The sequence below is a fragment of the Zootoca vivipara genome, chromosome 2 (genome assembly GCF_965207765.1).
Source record: "Zootoca vivipara chromosome 2, rZooViv2.hap1.1, whole genome shotgun sequence".
NCBI lineage: Eukaryota > Metazoa > Chordata > Lepidosauria > Squamata > Lacertidae > Zootoca > Zootoca vivipara.
The window spans coordinates 36,577,867-36,590,529 of record NC_142584.1 but is presented as its reverse complement, the minus strand read 5'-3'; the positions used below and the strand labels follow the sequence as shown (position 1 = coordinate 36,590,529).

General features: G+C 46.9%; 1 pseudogene; it reads left to right on the top strand.

Annotated features, from left to right (window-relative positions):
* Nucleotides 1-908: 908 nt before the first annotated feature.
* Nucleotides 909-1,316, top strand: LOC118076419 (heparan sulfate glucosamine 3-O-sulfotransferase 3A1 pseudogene; annotated as a pseudogene).
* Nucleotides 1,317-12,663: the final 11,347 nt, after the last annotated feature.

Sequence of the window (12,663 nt, the reverse complement as noted above, 5' to 3'; positions counted from 1 at the left end):
ATCAAGAGCTCCACGTGTGGTAGCCGCTGGAGCAGCCGGGAAAAGGGAGCCCCGCAGGAAAGAAAAGTGACAGGCGATTGGGAGGATTTTCGCCTACCCGTCCGCGCGAGGTGGGCGCTGCTGCTGGACAGCTAAGGAGCGCGCAAAATCCGAGCGAGGAGCAACGGGAAAACAACACCGCGCACGGCAACATCTGCGACCCGAGGTGGTTTGGGAAGAGTTGCCGGCTCAGGACTGGCTTGTTTCTTCTTCTTCTGCGCACAAAGCTCCAGCAGACCGGGGTGGGACTGGTTTCCCTTCTTTACTCCATCAGCAGCAACGATTACCCGGGATCTCAGCCTGGGCGGTCGACAGACGCTGTGGCAGAGAGAGGAGAGCCCTCTCCGCGACAGGGCTCCAGCAGATCCTCTCCTTGAAACCTTGAGCGCATCCTCCTCTAGCGGCTGCCTCCCGGATCTGGCCGCGCTTCCGATCTCCGCCTGGATGCGCCGCGCTCCCTCCGAGAGGCGCCTGGCAGTGTTTTCCCAGCGCTCAGGCGCGCTGCTCCTTGGCTGCGCTTTGACCGGAGATGCGCCAAACTCGTCTCCCAGCTGGAGTTGATGCTACCCGCCCCTTTCGCAGCGGCTGGGCTGCTGCGAGGCTCCCTCGAAGGCCTGGCTTAAGCCCAAGTGTCCAGACCCCAACCCCCGCCCGACTCCAACGCCTGACCGCTGGGATGATGATGCGCCCGTGAAGCTCCGCGCACGGGGGAAAACCAGTAGCGCCCTCTGTCCTTGCTCCCCACCCCCTCCACCCAAACCCGTCAGCGGACTCCGAGCCTTCCGTGATGGGGCCGCCCGCTCCCCGCCAGGCAGGGCTAAGGGGCTGAGCGTAGGGGGCGATGGCCCCGGCGCGGGGGGCCGCCTAGCATGGCCCGGGGAGGGGTGCCCCCCGCCTCAGCGCCTGGCACAGAGCCCCTGCCCCGGCGCGCCTTGCGGAAGCTGCTGCTGGTCCTCGGCTCGCTCCTCATGTCTCTCTATGCCAGTTACTGCCTGGCCGGGTCTGCGCGCGTCCTCACCAGGGAGCCGGCCCGGATCCCGCTCGCGCCAGGCGAAGAGGGCGCCGCCCCGCCCCGCGATCCTTCGCCGCAGCCCCAGGCGGCGGGAGAGGGCACCAAGCGGCTGCCGCAGGCGGTGATCATCGGCGTGAAGAAGGGCGGCACGAGGGCGCTGCTCGAGTTCTTGCGGGTCCACCCGGACGTGAGGGCGGCGGGGGCCGAGCCGCACTTCTTCGATCGGAACTATGGCCGGGGACTCGCCTGGTACAGGTATGGATGAGGATGCGCTGCTCTTGAACGTTGGCTTGGCTCAGGAGAGGGACTGGGCGCCCCTTCTCCTCCCCTTCCTTACTCCTGTGTGAATCCGGATTCAGTCCTGGCCAGACTGCTACTCTCGAGAAATATAGTGTGGGCAATTAAGGGGAATCCAGTACAGAGATCTGAACTTAGGGTTCCTGTCACTCAGTGCCATGCATCCAACTATGTGCAGCAGAAAGCTATGCTTTGGGAATTCCTAACCCCTATGAACACTAATACTTTCTCCTGCCTAAACATGTATAGGTTTTGATTATTATTTGTGGTAATGCTGAGGGTCTTAAAACTATTATTTCTGCCTTGGAAGCACTCCTTTTTAATTTGAAGTGTATGGGACTTGCTGTGGTTATTGAATGCTGAGGGAAATATCATTTGTACATGTTGAGAAACACTGATGGATTTGCATATTCCAGAACAGGACAGGTCATAGAGGGCAGAATTACTTTTGGGCCTTTGAACAATGGCAAGAGTATTCCTACACTTGCTTGGGTTCAGTGGGGCACACTCTTAAGGAAATGTGTGTGATGCTTTGCCCAGACCAGTCCTGAGTCCGTCCGTCCCCCCATCATGCTTTGCAAACTCTCTCTGAGACCTTGCTACTGTCCTGGGTCCATAAAATCTGTGAACATTCCTTTCCACAACCACAGAAATCTATTGGCCTTTGCCCTGAGATTCTCCCACCAAGATTAAAGCCTTGTGTTGAAAACCCACTTCAGAGCTCCAATATCTCCTTCACAAAAGGCAAATTTGATGCCCAAATCTTCCTGGAGCCTCTTGTTTTTTTTAAAAAAAGTCAAAGGCCTTGGCATAATCTTTTTGTAAACCACTTTGAGGTTTTATTACAATCAAGTCTCCCCATTGACCTGTATTTATCTTCTCTGGTACCAAACCTATGAAGGTATCTCAGCCCTGCATCTTTAATTGTCTGACTTGAGTTGTTCTACCTCAACTGTCAAAGTTACTTACAGCCCTGACTTTTTCACAAGGGTAACCACAGTGTTTTCACAACAAGGTATGGGCTAGTTGGCCTTTTAATTAAAGCTTAAAGCTTGGTCTCCAGCCCTACACTTTATCTTCACACCTGTCCCACAAGCCCACCTTTAACCATCACTCTGAGCACAACCAATTGTACTGTACTCAGTATGGTGACTCCTTGTGCAAGACGTTTTGCAAGACTTTTTGCATCAGCTAGCTTTGAACCTCAGACATCCCACAAATCTGCATTCCTAAGAGAGGAGCCCACTCCCTATAACTCCATTTGCTCTGCCTACACACAGCCCCATCTCCTTCTCATGTTATACAGTCGTACCTCGGGTTACGACCACCTCGGTTTGCGAACAGTTCGGGTTACGAACTGCTGCAACCCCGGAAGTGTTTTCGCCGCGCTTGCGTGCGCAGATGCGGCGCGTGCGCGATCGCGCTTTGCGCATGCGCAAAATGCCGGCGCCCATCGCGTTCGGGTTACGAACTATTCGGGTTACGAACTGCGATCCGGAACGGATCGCGTTCATAACCCAAGGTATTACTGTATTAGGAACTACTTCCTATCTTCACAACTTGATATGCAGTGCATGTATCTGGAAGTGAAGCAAACTCTCTTGATTCCAATAAAGTTTTACCAAGTCAAGGGTGTTCAGATTTGCAGCATTAAAAAGCTCAAAAGTCATCTTCAGTACATTGTTGCAGCCAGGTCCAGTCCTTCCTGATAAATATTGTGAATGCATCAAACTTTCTGTAGAGAAATCCTTAATTAATCCTTCTACCTTCCCTGAACCCACTTTCTCCCCCCTCCGAGCAATCAACTCTATTTGTTATATCTGACCTTTCCAGCCCCAGCCTTGAAAGTGACCTCACTCTGTATCTGTCTTGGACCCCCTTCAACCTTATCTACAGGGTCAAAGAGGAGGTGTGCAAACATGATTGGCAAAACTCAATTAATCAAGGGCTCGTTTGGGATTTGAGGGTGGGGTGAGGAGGTAGAAGAAAGGCAGCCCTTGGCAAAACTCTGATTTGCAGGATTGATGCCATGAGTGCTTTAAATTTGGAATGCACCACTTATAATGCAGAATAAATAGTGGAACAGACTATTTGGAATTGAATGTGTGTTTCAGCCAACAGAGGTCTTCAGGTTTGAATTTCGGATGCTAGGAATGTAAAGTTCCCAATTTGCCACTTGTTCAAACAGTCTGAAAGGCGATGATTTCTGCAAAAGGACAGGCGGTTCCGTCTCTAGTTCCTTCCTCAGGATTTCTCTTACTACTAGTTGTTAAATTAAAACAAACTGTAAGAATAACAGCCCATCAACTTCCATTAAAAGGGATGTGCATTGCAAAACATGGGTAGGCTGTCATTTTTACAGACTTGTATCTGGCAATATTAAAAAGAAAGAGGGGTGTTTTTTTTTAGAAGGCAGAGTTAAGAAATTAGTTGTGTGTGCTCACTGATTGTCTGTTTTAAAGCTCTTAACAACATTCTTGCCAGTGGATTGTGGGAAATTAGTGCAATTAACCGCCTCTCTGTTCCTGTAAATACTTTTATCGTTTTATTTCTTCTGCCATTGACACATTTATGCAGTCATGAGGGATTTGTGCAACTGGAGCCTTTGATGAAGAATTTTTGATGCTGTGCGAAAGGTCCTTCTAAAAAACGTGGGCCCAATCCAGAGGCAAAGTTAGGTGTGCTTGACACTACAGTATTGTATGTATCTAGCCCAACCTTCTGCATTGCAGGAATCTCAACTAGATCATACATGATAGTTGGTGATCCAACCTCTACTTGAAAACCTCCAAGGAAGGAGAGTCCACCACCTCTGCTGTTAGGTAAAGGTAAAGGTACCCCTGACTGATAGGTCCAGTCGCAAACGACTCTGGGGTTGCGGAGTTCATCTCACTCTATAGACCGAGGGAGCCAGCGTACAGTTTCCAGCTTCTGGTGAACCAGAGCAGCGCACGGAAACGCCGTTTACCTTCCCACCGGAGTGGTACCTATTTATCTACTTGCACTTTGACGTGCTTTCAAACTGCTAGGTTGGCAGGAGCTGGGACCGAACAACAGGAGCTCACCCCGTTGCAGGGATTCGAACCGCCGACCTTCTGATCGGTGAGCCCTAGGCTCTGTGGTTTAGAGCACAGCGCCACCTGCGTTAACTGAGGTTTATTCCTTGGTAAGTGGGTGTTTTTAATATTAGAGCTATATTCACCCTTCCCCAACCTGTGTGAGGCCAAAAGTTGGTGTGGCTGTGGCACATTCTTGCATGCATAGACACACAGCCTGTCTCTCCTCAGCTATTCTGTGCAGATGAGCTGGGGGTATTGTCCCCTTTCAGCTCCTAAACTGATGGCCATCACAGAGGGGACAACTTGCATCCCCATCAGGGCCCCTGTACAGTGTCTCCTTTTTTTGTTTTTGCTGCTGCCAAAATTAGAGGGTTTAGGGGGCCAAAATAAAATGGATTGGAAGGCTGCATCAGACCAGGACTTAGCCACCCCCGGGGCATAGGCTTGCATCCTCTCTCACTGAAACCAGCAGGGTTTAATACTGTACATTTTTGGTGTAGGAGAACAAAGGAAGCTGCCTATTCAAATGGTGAAGTTTTATTCCAAGTCAGGCAATTGTTTTGTATAGCTCAGTGCTGTCTACACTGACTGGCAGCAACTCTCCCAGGTATGAGGCAGGAGCTCTCCCCAGCTTTTCCTGGAGTTGGCAGGGCTTGCACCTGTAGAATTATCGCATGTGTCACAGGCCGCTATTGGGAAATGCTGTGACGGTGCTAGTGAGGAGCAACACTGTCTCCATCCTTCTTGTGCCTTGTTGTGATCTGTAGAAAAAGTTGCTGAACTACAGCACCCATAAACTGCATCCTGCATGGCCAATGGCAAGGGATGATGGGAGCTGTAGTGCAGCAACACCTGCAGAACCACAGGATTCCTGCACCTGGTATACTAGACAGACTGCTGGACTTGTGCTGGAAAGGGGTACACTTCTTCCACCATCACCCCCCCTTTTTTGGAAGGGGAATGATTGTGTGAATCAGGCATATGCAAGCAGAGGGAGTGTGATTGACAAACACTTTTTGTAAATGGCATTAGGGACTTTATCCTTCCAGCTTTTGTTTTGACCCCTTTCAGGGTGTGAGTAGAATTTCCTTTGTTTTCTTTCAGTGTCATCGTCATGTAGCCAAATCTGATTGTTTATGCATCATCATGGGCTCATCCACACAGGAGCTTGATGTGGGGTTGAAGCTACTTGCACGCTGATTTTTGTTGTTGTTGTTGTCGGGGGGGGGGGGGGGTTGCCACTATCCATAAAACATCCTCTGAAGCCCATACTCCCCCCCCCCAATTTATCCCCCATTTATAAATCTGATAAAGGGGAAAAACCTCCAGCATGAAATTGCTTGTTCCTTGATGTGCACTGTGAGGTCACAATGTGGAAGGGCTCTTTTTTTACACATGCAGATATCTCATTGGGTGTTGTCTATTGCTACTCCCTCAGTTTGCTCCTTCCCTGAGCACCACCTAGCCTTTTTTTTTGTTTCCATCAGTCCAAAGGAAAAGATGCAGTGCTTGTTTCTACCATTTGCTGCTGAGGATGTGGTTGTGGTACACACAGACACAGACACAGACACGCACGCACACACACGCACACACACACAGCTGTTTTGTGTGAAATTGCTATTGTGCAAAGCAGCTGTATTAATAATGAAACTGGCCCTTCAGGATATAAACAGGATTTGGCATGTACAGTAGGAAGGAAAGAAGGAAAAAGAAAACACTCTCCAAATCCCGCCACTCAGCGCTCTCTTTTCCCCTCCCCAGCCCATCCTGTCTCAGCTATATATGCCTGTGTGTTACGTTTTATTGTTGACTGCCCAGAGATTATTAGTTATTGGACAGTATAAAAGCACTATCAATAAAGAAAGAAATGAATGAATGTTACCAATCCATGCACTTTGTGCTATTCTGCCTGATGGCTTGACCCTGCCAAGTAGCATTCAGCAGGATTCACTGCCCCTCTTGCACCCCACACCCCCAAACTGACTACTTTGACCCAGCAGCTACCCCACTTGTGCCTCCTGATGGGCTTGTTCATGGGCCAGCATACTTTTTCAGCAGGGGGCCGGTCCACTGTCCCTCAAACCTTGTGGGGGGGGGCTGGATTATATATATATATATTGGGGGAATGAATTCATATGCCCCACAAATAACCCAGAGATGCATTTTAAATAAAAGGACACATTCTACTCATGTAAAAACACACTGATTTCCGGACCGTCCACAGGCTAGATTTAAAATGCGATTGGGCCAGATCCGATCCCCGGGCCTTAGTTTGCCTACCCATGGGCTTGTTTCATGAAACCTGAGTGGGCAGAGAGAAGGGAGATCACAGCCCTTGAGACCATACCATTCTCTATCTCCCCTTCCAGGATCCCATCCTGAAACAAGATGAAGCCAGATCATAGTAGGGTAAGAGAAAGCATCCCTATCTTAATATCCCTAGCAAGAAATAAAAACGCATAGGGCAAAGTCACAGCCTTTTATCCACTCTATTTCTAAACTGCTTTGCATGGCAACTGGGATAGGGGAGATCCTGAAAGAGGAAGATTTTTTTTTTTTGAGATTGCCGAACAATCACCTCACCAGGGCTCTGTGCCTTAGATGGACAGCTTGACAGAAACCAGAGTAGGAGAACGTGTGGCTCGAGCTCCGTGCTGGGACCACCTTCACCTGTCACATGCCTGTCTTGGGCCCTTCCTGGAACAAGTTAGGTCACCAGGATGCTATCACTGAGGAGGGAAAGGGGAGGCACAGAATATTTGCCAAGCGTTAGGCAGCAGCTGGAGCACATCTGAAGCCCCTGAACCCAGATGCACCGGCAGCTGTGCTTGTGAGGAGTGAGAGGGAGGAGGGAGTAGTGGCCACCTAAGTACTCAGTCAGTGCTCAGGTCTCAACCACTCCTCACCACCAATCATCATGGGGGGCGGGGTTTCAGTGACTGAATTCTCATAGTTTTGCATTGCTGTGTTGATGTTCATTTGGGCTGTGATCTTCTAAGGTAAATGTGCTTTTGACTGTTTCGACAGCAGTAGTGGCAGCTGGAGGAGAGTGCCTGGCCTTCAACAGGGCACATAACCTGAACGTATTCACCTATAGTACAGTATGTGTGAGAGAGGTATGGGAGACAGTCATGGCAAATCATACTTGGCCCCAATGCTTTCTCTTCCTTTGCTCACCAGCTCTGCCCCTGCATCCCCAATTGTTGGTGTGGAGCCTGGTGTTTGGACTCTCCAGTTTGTGGCTGGGGGTCCCAGGTCGAGGTGCATGTTAAGGTTCTTAGAAAGGAAGTGCTAGCAGTGTGTTAAGTCCCCATGCGTGTTGCAATGTCAGGCTGCTTGTGCAGGTCTCCCTTTTGTGGCAAGATGCTCAGAGCTACCCCTTGGGAAGTCTAGGTATGAAATGAGGCCAGAGAAGTATCATCCCATGCCATTTGCCTTATCGTGTACGTTGCTGTCTCCTCCTCTTGGGTTTATATACCAGTGGGTGATGTGCTGTGATTGGGTGCTGAGGTGCACCATGCCAGTGTGGACTCAATGGAAGTCAATGGAAGGACAATTTCCCACACTGGATTTGAGGTGACATTAAAAACTGTGCCACAGATGGAGGTCTAACTGTGGATTGTAGGGGTGTAGGATACAACACAAGTGTGCGCCTCCACTGCCCTGCCATGACTGTGCCCCATTTCAGCCTTTCCTTCAGCATACTTGGTGTTCCGCTTGTGTATATAGGGTTCTCAGTCAGTGGATGTTTAGTGTATGATTGTGTCCTAAGTTTCTTCCATCCTGTAGCTGAGGGCTGTGCAACACCCTGCAGGAATGTCTGCAGTTCAGACCTGCCCCTCCCCCACTCCGCTTCATTTCCTTATATAATCCACTTTTCACAATGGTAGAATTTCGAGAAATCTAATAAACGCCGGTTACAGGAGGTGCCTGCAAAGACAGCTTTAATCAAATCCAATCAAATATTTTTTTTAATAGAATGCATTCATCATTCATTGGGAAAGGGGACAAAAAAGAGACCACAATGTGAAAATAAACATGAAAGCCAAAGGGCAATTGTCTTATTTGCAATTTGCATTGTTTAGATGGCTCTCCCACGTGCTCCTGTCATTTAAAGTTAATAAAGTTGTGTCCTCTGGCAAGTTAATATGAAAATAGCTTGTTGGCTCAGCAAGCAATTTGTCTTTGTTGCACGGCAGAAATGCTTTGTTTCCCGTCAAGTACGCAGGAGTGGAACAAAGGGCTTTAAGGCTGGGATTGGTGCACACTTAGCAATGAAACATCCTTCCAAATGATCATCAGTAGGTCCTCCCTGTAAAGTCTAGGATCGGGTAAGACTTCAGTCAAAGGCTCACTTGCTAGAGAAATGAATGTAATGGAACTTACTCTGAGTATACATGCTAATGAGGGCACTGTACTCCTCGGATAATACCTATTCAGCTAAATTTTATTCAGAGTACACCCACTGAGATGAATTAACATGACTAAGTTAGGTCCACTGATGTCAGTGGGTCTACTCTGGGTAAAATTGTGTTGAATATCACCTCTTGTTCTGATCTGACCTCAACTCTAATTATTCCTGTGGTTGAACCTGTTGTTTGTTTGGTTTGAAAGAGTAATGATAAAGGGAGAAGCAGAACAAGTTATGTGCAATGCCGTCTGATGTATGTCTGCTCAATAATACATCCTACTGCATTCAATAGGGCTCGGAGCAAGTCTTGAGCTACAGCCAGAATGTCTAAGCCAGCAATCCCATAGACACCTACCTGGGAGTGTCTATAGCAGTGGTTCTCAAAGGGTGTGGTGCAACACAATGATGTGGCAGGAGAGGATGGCATGTGTAGTGGGAAGATTCAAGGAAAATCAATATATTTTGGGAATGATTCATGTTCTTATGCAGTTGCATTTCTGGGTGTCCCGTGATCATATTATAAAGTAGTTGTGTTTTATGTTATAAATCAAGCACTGCTAGGAGTTGCTTATTTTTGTTCTCCAGTGATTTCTTATCAATAAAAAAATTGGTGTGGTCTGAGCAAAGATTTGTTTTGAAAGTGTGGCCCACAGAGAACCACTTGTCTATAGAATTACAGGCTTAGACATTCTGGTTGTAGGTCAGGAATGGGAACCTAATTGACTTGAACTGTGGTGCTGTGGTCTAAACCACAGAGCCTAGGGCTTGCCGACCAGAAGGTCCGCGGTTTGAATCCCTGCGGCGGGGTGAGCTCCCGTTGCTTGGTCCCTGCTCCTGTCAACCTAGCAGTTCGAAAGCATGTCAAAGTGCAAGTAGATAAATAGGTACCGCTCTGGCGCGGAGGTAAACAGCATTTCTGTGTGCTGCTCTGGTTCACCACATGACCTGGCCACATGACCCGGAAGCTGTCTGTGGACAAACGCCGGCTCCTCGGCCTATAGAGCGAGATGAGCACGCAACCCCAGAGTCGTCCATGACTGGACCTTACAGTCAAGGGGTCCCTTTACCTTTTTACCAGCACTCCTTACCATTGGTTGTGCTCGCTGGGGCTGATGGGATCTGGTGTCCAACAATTCTGGAGGGCCACAGGTTCTTCATCCCTGTTGTAACTGAAGCATTGTTCTTGAAACAGGAGTCACATATTTAAATGCCAATTTATGCCCCTTTAACCCCATGAATTCTGTGGTATACCGACCAGATGCATTTCCCCCCTGATAATAAAGACTTTCTATTCTTGAAACCCAAAGCTGTCTGAGGAATGGTATTTTCTTAACTGTGCAGTTATCCAATTTTGCGTGCCTTGAAAGAGAATCAGAAAGGAAACATTAAAACTTCTGAGGTTTTTCACATTTATTTTTAAGCACATTTTTCTTGACTTTGAAAATAAACACCTGACTTTGGGGACAGTGTGTGGTCACAAAGCCTGGCTGATACTCAAGAAAACTGTTTTATACTTAGTTGTGATCCTAAGGAGACTTGAACATAAATTCCAGTGCAATCAAGGAAATAGCTTTGGGAGGAAATTCTTTGCATATAGTTTCAGAAACTTTGTCTGAGTAAAGAATGCAGGATTGGATAAAGGAGCTGCCTCATCAGAGGTCGATTTAAGGGAGTCACACTGGGTATGGAGCCTTGGAGGTGCCACAACTGTGATGTAGAATGGAAGACAAGAGGTGGGGGGAGGGCACCACAGAGATATGAGAGCCCAAGATCTGCCACTAGCTTCAAACATTGCAGTGCAATGAATTTTTTTTTTAAGTGGCCATAATAATTTTCACATGGGTACAACATGGTTTTATTTCATCTATCCTATAATTCATCACCACAACCACCTTTCACCATATTGTGGTGATTGGAGTGGCTTCAGAAAACAATACACTGTCCGCAATTAAAAGCTAAACCAATTCATCAAATTGAAACTGAGGCCACAGGGCTTTTTGACACTTTAACAGATCGCTGATCTGCACTGAGACAGCTTTTGAAAAGTTGTAGTCCAATTCAAGTACATGTGAGTCTGCCCTAAATTGCCCTGATTTGCCTCATTACTCAAGGTACACAGAAAACAGAGGCACACTCATAGAGCTGGATTCAGCTAATGAGTCCTGATAACAGAAGCCTGTGGAAGGTCTTCTGCTAGCGCAGTGGGACTTTTCACTCATGTGTGCTCCCCACATTGGTTTTTGAGTGGTTAGGGAACCCCAGAGCAGTGCATGAGGAGAGGAGGGACTATCTATCCGGCAAGCTGAAATGCAACAAGCTACTTAACACTACCCTGAATTCCTCCCCATGCATTTATACATTAGGAACTAATGTCTTCAGGAATAAGATGTCAGAGTGAGATCAGTAAAAGGATCCCATACTTGCCTTTGGGATTTAGGAAGTAAGAGGAGACACCCACCAGTTCATGGTGCCATTCTTTTTTGAATAACTTAAAAAAAACACCATTCACTCTTTTCCATCTTGCTCCTTAGAGTAATTTGAAAATAGTGTTAGATCAACCTTGCATGGAAATATATGGAGGATGAACTGTTGATGGGTAAGTTACACGTAGGTAGCTGTGTTGGTTTGGCGTAGTCGAAACAATTTTTTTTAAAAAATTCCCCCCTCCCAGTAACACCTTAGAGACCAACTAAGTTTGTCATTGGTATGAGCTTTCATGTGCATGCACACTTCTTCAGATAAGTTCAGTAAGTACTCAATATAGCTGATGACTATTCTTACACGAAAAATTCAAAGCCAACAAAGCACTTGTTTGATTCTTGTTCTTATTTTTATAGACCAAAGCAATTTGCAACCAATTTTATCTGAAGTAGATACATCAGGACATCTTGGGAGTAAGATTTGAGGATCATTGTTAGAGCATCTATTCCATGTCTCCTACAAAGCTGAAGATAAACAGTGCAATCCTATGCATGTTTACTCAGGAGTAAGTTTCACTGTATTCACGAGGCTTACTCTCTAGTGTGAGTGTTTAGGATTGCAGGCTACCCAAAGCTGTTTTGGGGAGGGACGAGCATTTTCCTGATAAAACAATTGGCCAGTATAGAAATCCCATCCCTAATTAAGCTCCAAGCCATTAAAACTAACAAGTACAACATACGGATGTTTATGTTAAAATATCGTAGTGGAACACGGTGTTTGGAACATGCAATTAGAAGAGCACAGTGGCTTTAACATCAGTCTCTCAAGTTGTTCTCTTGGGTTAGTTTCTATTTTTTTACTTACATAAGAGGACAACAGTGACCTCTACAGTTGAAAATAAAACATTAATGGACCTACTGGAACAGAAATATTTAATAACGGAGCATACATTTTTAAAAAAAGATGCATAGAAACAGAGTTTCATGTCGCTTTTCTAATGAGAAATTAAAAGTTTTGTAATATTGTGGCCAGACGCTGAGTAGGTCAATCTGATTAAGCTCTTTTATTTCTTTAAAAACAACAACCAACAAGACAGTGATTTTGAAGACTATAGGAAAGCAGAGCGTGGTCTTCTAGCTAATCCTCCTGTTAGCCAGTTAAATTCTTTCTGCTTGCTTATGGATCAGAATCGGAAATGAAACATGTCTGCAGTGCTGCATGTTGATTCAAGGGGAACAAAGTCTCTTCCCTGCTCCCACCCATACCTTCCCTTAAGAGCACATCTCTTCTATTGGAAAGGCAGATCACCCGCTGCAGAGATCCTTATTTAAACACAATAGCGGGGCTTTAAATTTGAAAGCTGTGACATCTCAATGGATAGATCCATGTGGGGTGGATATTTCGGGGGAAGCCAAGTGCCTGCA